This window comes from Aphidius gifuensis, linkage group LG3, assembly GCF_014905175.1.
Source record: "Aphidius gifuensis isolate YNYX2018 linkage group LG3, ASM1490517v1, whole genome shotgun sequence".
NCBI classification, from domain to species: Eukaryota; Metazoa; Arthropoda; class Insecta; order Hymenoptera; family Braconidae; genus Aphidius; species Aphidius gifuensis.
In genome coordinates this window covers 8,878,002-8,893,907 of record NC_057790.1, presented here as the reverse complement: position 1 = coordinate 8,893,907, position 15,906 = coordinate 8,878,002, and the positions used below count along the sequence as shown (strand labels likewise).

The 15,906-nt window shown below is 32.0% G+C and overlaps 1 long non-coding RNA gene across 1 annotated transcript; it reads left to right on the top strand.

The window, feature by feature from the left end:
- Positions 1–2,270: 2,270 nt before the first annotated feature.
- Positions 2,271–2,975, top strand: LOC122851896. The gene is made up of 3 exons (XR_006373749.1): positions 2,271–2,431; positions 2,499–2,694; positions 2,813–2,975. It is a non-coding gene; the product is annotated as an uncharacterized LOC122851896 (long non-coding RNA).
- Positions 2,976–15,906: the final 12,931 nt, after the last annotated feature.

Here is a 15,906-nt window from a genome sequence, read left to right as displayed (position 1 = left end):
ACTGATTTCTTCTAACCTCCAAAAGTCGGTTAATTGCTTCTCAAGCCGAGTTAGCTGACAAGATAGGGACTCAGGTTGATCTGTAGTCCTCGAGGTCCCTGCCACAATCCAACCTAATGAAGTTTTTTGTACACAAATTTGATAATTTTCAGTTGATAATTTATGTTGACCGACCGACATCAAAGATAGAGTCGGCTCGGCTCCTATCAACATATCTATTGGCTGTGGCATATAAAATTTAGGATCTGCTAATCTTATATTTTTTGGTATTTTTAAATTTGTGTCATGAAAAAGTTCGGGGGGTGACATACTTACAATTTCTGGTATGGAGAAAAATGTAAGAGTTTGATGAAAGTCACTAGAGTGCGCATAAATTGTCAACTCTAACGTACCTTGTGTCATGGTTGTCATTGAATTTAGACCGTTGATAGGGATAGAGCATTTTTTCATCGGTAAATTCAAACGAAAGGCTAGCCTATGAGTAATAAAATTAGCGGTCGAGCAGGTGTCTAGAAGAGTTCGACAAAAGATGAATTTTTGTGAACTGCCCTTGGCTCTCACTACAGCACTAGTCAGCAGAGGAACAGCTGGCTTTAGTGATCGCGTCATTAGACATGTGCCCTGCTCGTTAGGAATTTCTCCGGCTAGTCACTCTTTCTTTTTCTCTGCATTTTTGGACTTAGTCTCTCTGTTTGAAGAGACTGGGATATCTTCATGCAAATGTATGTTATGTTTTTTGTTACATAACCTGCAATTTTTTAGATAGCATTCACCTCTGTGATAGCGAAGACAAACTTCACATAGATTAGCTTTTTTTACGATCTCACGTCTTTCCGGCACAGATAATTTTTTAAAATTTTCGCACGTGTATAGAGGGTGTTGCCGGTCGTTACAAATGACGCAATTATTGGATGTGCTGATTGCAAATGTCGAATGAGTATTAGTGTTATTTGGTTTATTTGTTGGTTTATTATTAAAACGCCTCTTCTTAGACGGAGGCTGAACTTTTTTACTTGATTCAGTAATATCGGATTCTTTTCTCTTGAATTGCGCTAAACAGATTGCTTCGTTAGTCAAAAAATCACAGAGAGAATCCAGAGTGGGAAATGTGTCTCGTTCGAGTGTGTTGACCCACTTTTGACCAGTGGATCTATGCAACTTACACTCTAAAAGACCGATGGGCATTTCCGGACCAACATGTACGTTCAAAGCTTCGAGACATGTTACGTTAAGTCTTGATTGATCAACAAGATTGTTTAAACCTTCGGTAGATGCTTTATCTTGGGCGGGCAAATTAATCAACGATGCTATATGGCGCGAGATAATTATTCTTTTGACTTCATAAGCCCGTTTTAAAGTCGCCCAAGCCTTTTCGAAACTTGATTCGGCAATTGGGTAATTTGCAATTTTCTTTTTTGCCTCACCAATTATGGCATCATCAAGAAGACGGAATTTATCGATTTCGTCTAATTCTGTATGTGCTCTAATTATAGCTTGAAAGGCATTTTTAAATGACAACCAATTCTCAAATTCTCCATTGAACTTTGGGATCTGAGTTTGTGGTAATTTGATTTTGCTTTTCTTTTGAATGTTTTCTGGAGGAACGGAAGTTGCTTCGATTGATTGCGAAATTAATTCTACCTTAGTTGCTAACGTAAAGTATCGTTCAAGTATTATGTCATATTCGACTTGATGGTTTTCGTTATCCGGCTCCACGAACGTTGCCTCATCGTGGAGTATTTCGTATTCTTTGTATAATTCGGTAATTCGATTCATGCGTAATCGAATGTTTGTCTCTTCGATAGACTCGGTGTCCATTAAATTCCGGAGGGTCGTCATCTGAGTTTTCAAAGTTGCCCTTTTTTGGGCGATGTTCCTTATATTCACCATATTCGATTATTTTAAACGACGCTTGTATAACCAAGCATCGCTTGGACCCGACAAAATTTCCAAATGTTTTAAATGTATTTTATGGTATTCCTCGAAAGACTGAGTGGTCTTCGAGGTCAGCGGCCTAATCCTCATTGTCCTCAAACTGCAACATTTTTCTAATGGCAAACGTTGTCAGTTTGAGGGATTAGTCGGCATCGGCTCGTGCCGTCAGAAGATTAGACTCGCTAGCTCAATGTGTTGTATGTTTTATATATATTTTTTGTATTTTATTTTACATTTTCAAACTTATTTTTTCTCAAATAAAATTTATCTTTTTCTTTCTCTCTCTCTTCTCGCTTACCTCTCTTTCCGACGGAACAGACAATATATTACGACGAGTTGAAATATATGATAATTTAAAATCTCAAGTTTTAATACAGTTTATCCAAGTACATGAAGATTATTTGCACCATAATTTTGAAAATATAAATGAAGTTGTTCATTATTTAACAACAATTTATAATTGGAATCTATGTGTCACTTTAAAAAATTCTCCAAGGTAAATAAATATAATTTGAATAATTAATTTTTTATCGTACGAATAAAATTTTTATTTTATGTCTTAGACTTATTTCTGATACAGTTTGTGAAGCCATTGCTTCATGTAACAAACAGAGTATAGGTCGACCAACTTTGAGATGCATGAAATGCAATATAAAGATGGAATCCCAGAAATGGCGAAAACCTCCACCAACTACTACAGTAAAAAAAGTTTTAAAAAAAAAGATTTTGCAACAGAAAGTGAAACGATTTAAGCAAAAGGTAAAGTGCCATCAAATTATTATTATTATTGCTAATATTATTATCATGAATCATAAAAATTGTCCTGTATTATTTATAATTTTTTTCATTAACATCCTTACTATAATTTTCCTTTTAGATTGAATCACTTGAAACGCATGTTGGCGAACTGCGACAAAAGTGTGCAAATGTTGAAGAACAAAAACTAGAAGATGCTATTCATAATGTTAAAGATTCTCAAAAAACACTTATAAAAGCATGTCTTCAGGCAGCTAAAAAAGTTGGTGAAGGTAAAAAAGGTATTAGGTATGATATAAAATGGATTTATCAGTGCTTGCTGTTAAGAATAAAAGGACCCGGCCTGTATGATAGCTTAAGGAACAATGAAACATTACCTTTACCTTCGAGACAAACACTTCATAAATATATCAGTTCATTTGATAGTTCATTTGGTTTTAAAAAAAGTATTTTTAATGGATTAAAAGAAAAAAATTTATCAAAACCAAGATATGAACGAAGAGGTAATTTTTATAAAAATAAATGTCAATCAATAATAATTATTTCAATAACTGAAATTATTTTATTCCAGGTGTTTTGTTGGTTGATGAAATTGCTTTGAGTAAAATGGTGACATTTGATCAAAAAACACTAGATGTCTTAGGATTTGTTGGTTTAGGAGATCATACCCCAGCCAGCCAAAAAGGACAAATAGGTAATCATGCACTGGTTTTCATGTTCCAGCCTTTTCGTGGTACTTGGGTGCAAACACTCGGATGTTTCCTTTCGAAAGGTGCAACTCCATCTGATACCTTAAAAGAATTAACATTAGAATGTATAACAAAGCTTGAGGATGCTGGCCTTCTCGTTGATGGTGTAACAACTGATGGAGCATCCTGGAATCGAGCTATGTGGACAAAATTCAATGTTGATGAAGAAAACGTTTGTTGTTCACACCCATGTGATGAGAACAGAAAATTATGGTTCATTTCTGATTTGAAAATTTGAGAAACAGAATTGTTGAGAAAAAAATATTTAAAGTAAGTAAACAAAGTTGGTTATACATGATTTGTCAGTCGTGAATGATGTTTTAATTTTTTTTAGAGTCCAAGTGGAGTTATCAAGTTAACACACTGGGATGAAGTTCTAAAAGCAGATAATCCAGATGGATATAATTTAAAAGTTTGCCCAGGTCTTACACACAATGTTATTCATCCTAAACCATTCCAAAAAATGAATGTTAGAAGAGCATTTAGAGTGAGTATATTTTGTTTTTTATCATCTGCTGAAATTTGAAATGATAAAAAATAATTATTTATATCAAATTTTTACAGTTCTTTAGTATTGCTGCAGGAATGGAGTTATTTAAAACTGAAGGAGTACCTGGTTTACAAGATGCAGATCCATCGAAAGAAATTATTAAAATTATAAATAATGTTTTAAGGATTATGAACTCGAAATCCCCAGGAGAAAGTCTGAAATGGGATTCCGATGATCGCAAGGTAAATAGAATTTGGAAAATATATATTTTAATTAATTTTATTTGACTAAGAATTTTTCATTTGATAATTTTTGTTTTCAGGAGCTTGAAAATTTTTTAAATTATTTGGATGTTTGGAAAAAAATTGTACTTGAGGATATTACTGATAATAAAAAGAATAATGTAAAAACTTTTAAGTCCATTACTAATTCTACTCTAACAGGACTTAAAGTCACGATCAGGGCAACATTGGACTTGCATAAATATTTATTTCATCTAGAAGGCGATAATTTATCATACATAATGACATGTAGATTAAACCAGGATGCTTTAAAGGTATAAAAATTGACAAATTTTAATTTGTAGTTAGAAATCAAACTTGATTTAATTTCACTATAAAATATTATTAATTTTCCAGAGATTTTTTTCAATTATTCGTACTGCATGTGGAAATAATAGTCACCCTACTCCTGTTGCTTTTGCTCAAGCATTCAGGTTGTTGAGTGTTTACTCCTTGATTAAACCACCTGAAGGATCAAATGTTAATGCAGATGAAATGCTTATTACTCTACTTAAACCTGAAGATATTAAATCCAAGACTGAAGCAAGTGGAAAACAAAAAGTAATCTCACAACTTGAATCTATTTTACAAAATCAAACAACATATATTGGTGATGACGATGATGTACAAAATTTGATCGTTGAACCATTTGATCATGATTATGCTCGACCATATACGAACGATGAAGTGAGATCTTACGTTTCTGGGTATATTGCAAGGAGAATAAAAAAATTCACAAAATGTGAGAGTTGTATTTCAAATTTAACCACTGATATATCATCAGATAGAGACAAATTAATAGAATTGAAAAGCAGAGGAAAGTTGCTAAAACCAAGTGATAATTTGTATAAAATAATAGCTACAGCTGAAAACTTGATACTTCATACTGTGTATGGAGAAAATTTAACTACTGATTTGTTGTCTCATATTTTTAATGCCATAGAAGACATAAATTTCCTAAAATTGGCTGTGATAAACATGACCTGAGATCTCAAATTTTAAGCTTTTTTATAATTTTTCGTATGAATACACTTTGTCATCGTTACAACGATATTTATTTATCATCAAATAGAGACAAAACTCAAATGTATACGAAAATAGCAAAATTATAGTGGGTGTTAATATTTTTAGACAGCAAAAATAATGTAATGATTCATTCAAACTAAATAAAAAAAAATTAAATGTAAGCACCGGTAATTTTAATTTTTTAATGATCATATACTTTGATGTGTCACATTGTCATGTATTATGAGAGTGCCAAAAATGTAAACAAAAATACCATGTGACCATAGAACTGTTGTAGTAAAAGCGCCACCATCGGCAAAAAAAGGTACTGACTTGCTCCATTCCGTGAGCTTCACCAACAGCCTATGCTTTAACATAGGAGATTACCCTCCTTATACACCTCCATGTGTAAATACATATTACGGAGGAGCCCAACTGATTCTGGCAACATTGACACAAAATTACTGGGTAGTTGGAGGTCGAGTATCAGTAAAATCATTCATCAACAAATGTGTAACTTGTGTACGTCATCGTGCTAAACAAGCACAACAGTTAATAGGTCAGTTACTACCATCAAGATTCCTAAAAATGAGACCATTTCCCCATACAGGAGTGGACTATGCTAGATAATTTGAGTTGAAGACATGGTCAGGGAGAGGGTAACAAAAATACAAGGCTTATCTTGTGGTTTTGTTTGTCTCTTCATCAGCTGTACATCTTGAGTTAGCCACAGATCACACGACTGAGGGTTTTTTAGCAGCCTTTAATTGATTTATCAGCAGAAGAGGCTCATGTACAAAATTATATAGTGATTGTGGCACCAATTTTGTAAGAGCAGATGTAGAATGAAAAAAGTTGTTCACTGCATCATCAAAAGTCAAAAATTAGCTAGTTTTAAGCCAGAGCAGTACATTATGGGTTTTATTCCTCCTGGTTCTTCACATTTTGGAGGCAAATGGGAGTCAGCGGTTAAATCATCAAAGCATCATATCAAGAGAGTCATTGGTGACCATTTATTGACATATATAGAGCAGTATACGATATTTTACTCCAAGTAGAATGTCTGTTAAACGAGGCCATTGTGCCCACATTGATGATGTCTTGGAGGTTCCTGATAGCCGATTAACGAGTTGGAGATTACTGAGAAAACTTCTGGAACTTTTGGGACCGTTGGTCTAGAATGCTATCTGCAAAAATATTTTGAGAATCAAGTGGACAAGACCAATCCATGTATCAAAGAGGTACCATGGCATCGGTAATTGACAGGAGATATCTACCACCTAGAAAGTGTAGACATCAGTCAGAGTCCATTATAATGTTCTCAGGTGAATGGCACCTCTTTTGCTGTCGAAAGCTGTCAAACGCGATCGAAACGGTGTCCTCAAGGCAGTAGTGATATAAAATTGAAAAAATTATTTTGGCAATTGTTTATACTTTAAATGTATTTTCTATTATTTTTTTAAAGAAAAATACTAATCTATCGTAAATAAAGTCCATTATAATGTTTAAACAATTTAAAACAATAAAAAATGAGCAAATTAGGCACCTCTTAATTCGGTGTCGAAAGCCTGTCGAAAGGCGGTCGAAAAGCTGTCGAAACGCGATCGAAACGGTGTCGAATCAGAGTGAACCGGCAAGGAGTGATATAAAATTGAAAAAAAATTATTTTGGCAATTGTTTATACTTTAAATGCTTAATTATACTGTTTTATTATGTTTTTTACATGCAATTGTTATTAACAATTAATTTAAAAATTATAAACAAAAAAAAAAATTTTTTTTTTTTAAATTTTTACAAGTTTTTTTATATTTTCTATTATTTTTTTATAAAAAAAATGCAAATTTATCATTAATAAAGTCCATTATACTGTTTAAACAGTTTAAAACAATGAAAAATGAATAAATTAGACAGCTCTCAATTCGGTGTCGAAAGCCTATCGATTTAGTGACAAAATATCTCGGTAATAATGACCGAGTCAATTACCGATGAATGGTCTGAGGGTCGACAGCTTTCTGACTCCAGTAGAAATGCGAATCATATCAATCTAACCTCTCTACCGTGTATAATTTAATCTCTTATTTGATATTAAATACATATACTAGTCAAGGTTTCAGTCAGTTTAAGTTATTCTCATTATAATTTTATATTTATTTCATATTATTCCAACTCATTTTGAGTATCCGGTGCTCGTGAATTACGTTTTATATATGCTGTCGAATGGCTGTCAAATCGCTGTCGACTGAGTGCTACATTGGAGAGTCGAGCCATCCGCTAGGGATGACAATTAAGAGGTGCCTAATTTGCTCATTTTTTATTGTTTTAAATTGTTTAAACATTATAATGGACTTTATTTACGATAGATTAGTATTTTTCTTTAAAAAAATAATAGAAAATATGAAAAAACTTGTGAAAATTTGAAAAAAAAAAAATTTTTTTTTGTTTATAATTTTTAAATTAATTGTTTACAACATTTTTTATATATTCTATTAAATTTTTCATCAAAAAAATGCATATTCATCATTAATAAAGTCCATTATAATGTTTAAATAATTTAAAACAATGAAAAATGAATAAATTAGGCACCTCTCAATTCGGTGTCGAAAGCCTGTCGAAAGGCGGTCGAAATGCTGTCGAAACGCGATCGAAACGGTGTCGAGACAGAGTCAACCGGCAAGTAGTGATATAAAATTGAAAAAAAATTATTTTGGCAATTGTTTATACTTTAAATGCTTAATTATACTGTTTTATTATGTTTTTTACATGCAATTGTTATTAACAATTGATTTAAAAATTATAAATAAAAAAAAAATTTTTTTTTTTAAATTTTCACAAGTTATTTTATATTTTCTATTATTTTTTTATAGAAAAATACTAATCTATCGTAAATAAAGTCCATTATAATGTTTAAACAATTTAAAACAATAAAAAATGAGCAAATTAGGCACCTCTCAATTCGGTGTCGAAAGCCTGTCGAAAGGCGGTCGAAAAGCTGTCGAAACGCGATCGAAACGGTGTCGAAACAGAGTCAACCGGCAAGTAGTGATATAAAATTGAAAAAAAATTATTTTGGCAATTGTTTATACTTTAAATGCTTAATTATACTGTTTTATTATGTTTTTTACATGCAATTGTTATTAACAATTAATTTAAAAATTATAAATAAAAAAAAAAATTTTTTTTTTTTAAATTTTACAAGTTTTTTTATATTTTTTATTAATTTTTTTATAGAAAAATACTAATCTATCGTAAATAAAGTCCATTATAATGTTTAAACAATTTAAAACAATAAAAAATGAGCCAATTAGGCACCTCTCAATTCGGTGTCGAAAGCCTGTCGAATTAGTGACAAAATATCTCGGTAATAATGACCGCGTCAATTACCGATGAATGGTCTGAGGCTCGACTGCTTTTTGACTCCAGTAGATATTCGCATCCTTTCAACCTAACCTCTCTACCGTATGTAATTTAAATTCTTATTTAATATTAAATACATATACTAGTCAAGGCTTTCTTCAGTTTAAGTTGTTGTCATTATAATCTTATATTTATTTTATATTTTTCCAATTCATTTTGATTATCCGGCGCTCGTGAATTACGTTTTATATATGCTGTCGAATGGCTGTCAAATCGCTGTCGACTGAGTGCTACATTTGAGAGTCAAATCCCGATCGAATAGGTGTCGATGCATCCGCTAGGGATGACTCCTCGTTAGAAAATCAGTAAAAAAACAAGTTTTTACCACATATTTTTAATTAATACTCAAAAATTAGTTCTATAATCCCGTATGAACCAGATATTAAAAATTCTTTATTATTTATACTATTATCTATTAGTTTTTCAATAAAATCTTGGTTTTATAAATGTCATTAAATTATGATCAATGAAATCTCAAACATCCTTTCCCATAAAAGCCCATGTTTAACCTCTCTAAATGTAGCCAACTTTAATTAATTATCATAAAAAAAAAGGTCTATAACATAATATATTATTTCACGACAAGATTTATTAGTATTTCAATTACACACTGTATAAATTTGAAGGAATTCTCAGTTTTGGAATCCCGGGAAAAAATGAAAAGATCTTCTTAGACATAATAATATATCCGGAGATCTCAGGATATCTTGATATCAAAACATATCAAGAGATAAGCAAATATATCAATTATGGCGCTATCTTTTTATATCAAAGAAGATATCATAATATATTTAGAGAAAAATCACGAGAAAAATTTTATAAAAGAAAAATTTTTTTTAATTGTTTAAAACAATTTCATTTTATTATGTATTTAATTAATGATTTATTTTATTATTATCGACCGAAAAAATTACAGCATAAATACTTGACTTTACCGGGACTTGAACACGGTATCTTTTAATTGACACTCCAGAGCCTTACTTACTCAACCATAGCAGCAATAGTCAAAGATGACGAAAATTTGTTCTACTCAAATATACATTATAATCATGGCAATCCAAAAATCAACCGACACTTTGCCGATATATAAATTTTATTTGTTTCATATACCCCGGAATGTATTTTTATAGTTAATGAAAAAAAAAAATTTTTTTTTGAAATTTTCATTCTGTAAAAAAAAAAAATGAGTAGCTGTTATACAGTATGTATAAACAAAAAATTTTCAGTATTAAATACATAGCAGCGGCTCTTAATATATATTGAAACAATAAAAAAGAGTCTTGGTAACCCAAAGAACAATCGACACTCGGCCGACAAATGGCAAGTCACAGGTTGGCCTTATATTATTATAATTTCGGTATTTATCAACTACCAATACCATGATAATTATAAATTTCGTGTTTGAGCATTTAAGTACCATAAATTTTTTCGTTGTCAAATTACTTTACGAATTCGTTTTCATACAACTGCAATATATCGAAACAGTACATGTACGACTCTCAAGTTTTTATATGAGGGCATACATTACTTGACTAAATATTTGTAAAATTTTTGTGAATCACAAATAGCTCATGCTGAAGAAGAAATTAATCGTCGTTTTTTTTATTATGACCTGCGTACATAGTCGAATGAAATTTTTGAAAAAAGCTCAGCTGTAAGATTAAAAACAGAAATCATTCCGGATGCTGATTTAGAATGCATATCAAATGGAAATTTGAACGGTTTACCAAGTCTCGGTATTTCACATCAAATTTCTGATCAACATCTTGCAGCAAACGATTGAGACAAAGACCCTCATCAGTTCATGTTGAAGCTACATGAAAAATTTGAAGAAACACGGCAAGGGGAACATTTTAATAATTTTATTCTTGAGTAAGCGGTAATACCACTCAAAGCAATGCTTTTCACAGAAAAGCAGCTCAAAGAAGTGTGTAAAAAAAAAGGCACTGTTTTTTGTTATTCAGATGCAACTAGAATATCTTATCTTATATTATCGAGAAGATGATAATAATAGTCCTATCTATTTGTACTCATTGATTTTAGATGGTGAAAGAAAAGGTATGAGGCCTTTTCCTATTGCAGGATTCATAAGCTCAGTATAGTATAGTACACTTAGTTCCGGATATTCAACCGTGGTTAGACCGAGTATTTTATCAGCTGAAAATATCCGGTAATCTACAGGATTGTCACCGATTTTAGTTTAGCTTCGATCCAGTCAGTTTCAAAGAGTTTTAATGGAATGAATTTAATTGATTATATCAATTTAATTTATTCAAGATCACCCGAATAAAATTGCTCACCGTAATATATGTGCTCAGCCCATATGATAGAAACAGCATCAAGATTTTTTTACAAAATTTCGATGCCTGACGATATGAAAAAATTGTGCATGAGGGTTATGACTTCTCTAAGTCACTGTGATTTATTCAACAAGGGTCTTCGGATTTTTAAAGTTTTTTATAAATTATAATTTTTTGAACTATTAGATGATGAAAAAAAGGATCAGTAGAATTTTTGACAAGCTTTGATGGAGTTTTTGAAATTCCTGAATTATTAGATAATGGATACAGAGAAAATAATTCAACAATTAGCATGAAAACTAATGAAATAAAACTGACCCATTAAAAAATTTATATTAATATCAAAATAATATAAAAATCAAAAATTCATTTTATTACCGAGACTGCTCCAAAGTTGTTGCAAGACTTAACGCCAATTATGTTTCACTGAATAAATAAAAAGACAGTTTAAAAAAAAAAAAAAAAAAATGAATTATCTGATGAAAAAAAAAAAAAAGAATCGATTTTTAAAAAATTGGTCTCAAGAATTATCTGATGAAAAAAAAGAAAAAAAATCGATTGAAAAAAAAAAAGGTGCTGAAGAATTATCTGATGAAAAAAAAAAAAAAAAGAAACATTGAATAAAGAAAAAAAGGAGGTTGAAAAATTATCTGATGTTGGAGAAATTGATAAAAATGCTGGTAATGATAAAATTTATTCATTGATAAAAAAAAACAGAAAAATTATGTACTGTAACGTGATGTTGTCACGTTAACCTTAGATTCCATTTCTTTTCCCCACATTTATAAAATTTGTATTGTAATAATAATTTTCTCCTCACTCGGCTTGCTGTTCCCACTCTTGCAAAAGAGAGGAGAAAGAATAAGCTGAGGGAGTGGGAAGAGCGACTATATAGAGAGCTCAGCTCAGCTCAGCTCAGGTAGAGTTGCTCAGTTAGTCAGCGGTAGAGAGTCAGAGAGATTTTTTTTGGTGAGTAGACCTTGCTATGGACTTGTCAACTTGGTTTTTCAGCTGCAAAGCAGAGAGCCATATTGAGAGTCCGTTTAGGTCGTTCATGAGTTCAATTCCAGTGTTGGTCTCGTCAAGTCAATCCACCAGCTTTTAGCGGTGATTGGCCTGAGAGCTTAACATTTGGGTGAATTCCCTATTTTACGTGGATCTCGTGAGTATTTTCTACCTTTCGGCTGGAGGCTCACGAGACGTCACAATCCGGAAATTAGTGTATAAGTTGTAGTAGTATTTAAAAGATAATTGAATAAATAACAACTTTATTATTTTATTACATAAAATACTCTGAGTTTTGTCAATTATTTAGTTTATTGTAGTCAATTTCAGGTTAGTTATTAGTATTAATTTCACAGTGGATTCTAAGTCTTTACCTGGCCCTATCTACCATAACCAGCACACTGAGCGATTCTTGGGTGTCCTCGTAGGCTTTTTAATCATTTATTTCATTGGGGTTATTTATATTTTAATTGTTTTTTTTGATTTTGTAAAGTAAAAAATCCTGGTCGTGAACTTTTAATTGAGCCTTTTGTTGATTTTAGCGAAGAAAATCAACCCCCAATAAATAATATTTTAATTGTGTCACATGGAGAAAGGGTGACATTCAGTACTAGCCCGAGCAGGTACGTGCATTTTTATGTAAGTGAAAATGTCATGTTACAAATGGCGCCCAAACAGGGACCTGACAAATGAATTTACTCGTAAATTATTTTGTTGGGTTCCTAAAATTTAGTTTAGTTAGATTAGTCAAAAAAAAAATATATATAAAAGTCAAAAAAAAAAAAAATTAAACCGATACAACAGATCAACATTTAAATTTAAGATTTTTGTGGGAAAATATTGCGGGATTTATTAAATGTAAATTTGTGATTTTGTGCGGAAGAATTTTGTGGAAAAACAAAAAATTGGAAATTAGTAAGTAAGGTAAAATCTTGTGGAAGTGAATTTATTTACCGATGCCTAGAGATTTAACGTCATATTGAGCAATTGATTTTAGTCTTGATCGAGTGAATTTATTTTCCATGCACCGATGTATAAATCCACTTCCAACAAGTAAAAGAAAAGTAGAAGTGACAAGGAGACGTTGGTCTGCTTGTTGAAGTACTTTTGTTGGAGAAAAATGAGTTATTTTTCGTCCACGAAACGTTTTTCCCAAGCTAACCAACGTAAAAGAATTTTTATTATTATTGTCAAGTGTGAGGATTATTTTTTTGGAGGAAAATAAATTTATTTTTTTTCCCATCCACAAAACATTTCTTACATGCTGACTAATAATTCTAATAATCAGGAGAATTATTTTTAAATTTATCGAAAGGTCATATTTAACCACTGAAAAATAAAGTAATTCGTCCCTCATGATGTGATAGCTGGATAAAAATTATTTATTCGAAATCACATACATGGACAAACAAAAGTAAACATATATATATATTTCCGCTCATCCAAGTTGGGAGTATATGTAAAATAGAAATAAAATATTTACATATACTTGTACACTGGAGTTGGAATTATATACAAAAAAAAAGAAAACACACATATACTTGTCCACTGGGGTTGGAGGTACGTGTAGCGAAAAAAAAAAAAAAAAAAAGAATATATACCTATATATCTTCCATACGCGTGGAGATTTATTTTGTCAAAAAGTATAGGCAATTATGACATGTATATATCGGAGACATAAAAAATTTACCAGTGGGAACGAGAGAGACAGACTAGTGACAAGAACCGGTTTCGTGCGTAGATAAGGGGGAGCCTGAGAGTTGTACGCGTGTCGTCAGCTTGTCAACCCGCAAGTCTATAGCACGATGAATATTATTTTAGGAAAATAAAATATTTTGGAATTTAAAATAAAATATTTTAAATATTAAAATAAATTTATTTCAAAATATAAAATATTTATAGGTGTGAGAGGAGAGTTGAGAGAGAAATAAATATATTCTTTTCTTGCTTTCTTTCTCCCCTTGGTCCGAAATAAAATAAAGTTGTCACGGAGCGTGCCACCTGTGGTGTCGACTATTGTAAAGCAATACAGGGTGGTTAAATATTTTTAAAATAAATTAATAATATATTTTAAAATTGAAATATTGTTTTATTTTAAAAATTTAAAATATTAAAATAATAAAAAAAAAAAATTTTTTTTTGAGGGGAACACGCTGAGAGTTGCAAACACTCAGGGGAGGCGGGTAAACGTGCATGCGCTGGCCCACTCTAACACCAGTTCGGAGAGTTCGGGGCCCCTTCGACAACTCGACATCACTCGTCAACTCTTACTTACTAATAAAGTTTCGCTTAACATAGTCACGTTACCTGGCTGATTATTTGACTTAAATTAATATTCCTCAGTTTCTGGATTAATTGTTATTCAATTATGTCCGAGATTGTGGATATAAAATTTATGTCATTATTAATCGTGGATAGAAAATTTTTTTTTAATTTGTTTGTTTTATTTTTTTTTTTTTTTAATAAATTTTATTTATTTTCACATCCACGATGACTGGATGATCATCTCATTGATTAAATCCATCATCGTTGGAGGAAAATAAAGCAAATATGTTTGTCTGAAATTTCTTTTATATATAAAATTATTTTTAAAGATTTCTTTTATTTTTACGTCCACGATGACTAGTTAATCATTTTTTGATTAAATTCGTCATCGCTGGAGAAAAATAAAGTTAAAATATGGCATCCTTGTGTATGTTAACAATCTTACTCAATTTTACATCCATGGTGATTGGATATTCGAGTATCCGAATAATTCTGAAACCATTGGAGTAATTTAAAGAGGAGAATTGATAAAATTTTTTTATTATCCACATTTAATTTGTTCATTAAATGTTGGAAAAATTTTCAATTTCCTCAATTGGCAATGATAACGGGTAGTAGGGGAAGGTTGTCGAGGAGCTTGAGGAGAGAATGTTGACATTCATGGGTGAGGGCAAGTGTTAGAGTAGGGATCAGTGCGCGCTGGCTTCCTACTCTAACTACCTTAGAACAGCTATACAAGCTGAGACACGGTCAGCCCATGCTCACTCGCTCATCGTTCACTAAACTGCCCGGTTAGCTTCATACTGAGTTACATTTATTTACTTCGAATATGCACTTAGTCAAACGGAGGTACCACTGGATGACAGATTAATTAAAACTCGTCGCAGTCGTAAAAAGAAAATAATTGAGGCACCAGTTAACATCTTTATTACTGAGCCATCCCCGGAACATGCAGAGGTGGTTACTCGTAGACAACCAACCCGCAGTTTCCGGTAGAATCAGTACATTCCACGGTATCTGATTCGGAACTGATAAAACCACCGTCAAATAACCAATCAAGTGAACCAGTAACTCGTGCTTCTGGTAAATCTACTATTACTTCTACTCAATCCATATTAAATGAACCATTTTCACTTAATATTGGAGGTAAGAAGGGGTTGATTCACCAAGTAAATAACGAGCCATCAAATAATATCACTGATTTCCATGCATTGCATAGGATTCACGGTCATCACGACAACTGTCATCTATGTATCCACGAAAGATCCTCCTCCGGTACAGAAACCACCAATAAAGCAAGTAATTACTGGTACATTGCCGTCCCATGCTACTCAATCCTACGAGTTACCTCGTTTTGATGAGCAACGTCAGCGAAACAATACCGAAATTATTACGCGTCATCAATATTAGCCACGTACTCCACCTCAAGCATTAGAGAATAACCACCCATCTGACTCAGGTAGCATGTCGAATCTATTGAAAGTACTTGGAAGCTGGAAACTTACGTTTTCTGGCCTATCCGGGGAAGATGTGGAGGAATTTCTGTACCGCGTTGAACAGGCTCGTGTGTGTACTCGCGCTAGTGACTATGATTTAATCCAGACTTTATCATTCTACATGGTACATGACTCATGCTGGAGAATTTAATTCATGGGATTCGGCTAAGTCAGCATTTCGTGCAAGCTTTTCCGACCCAGACTACCAGA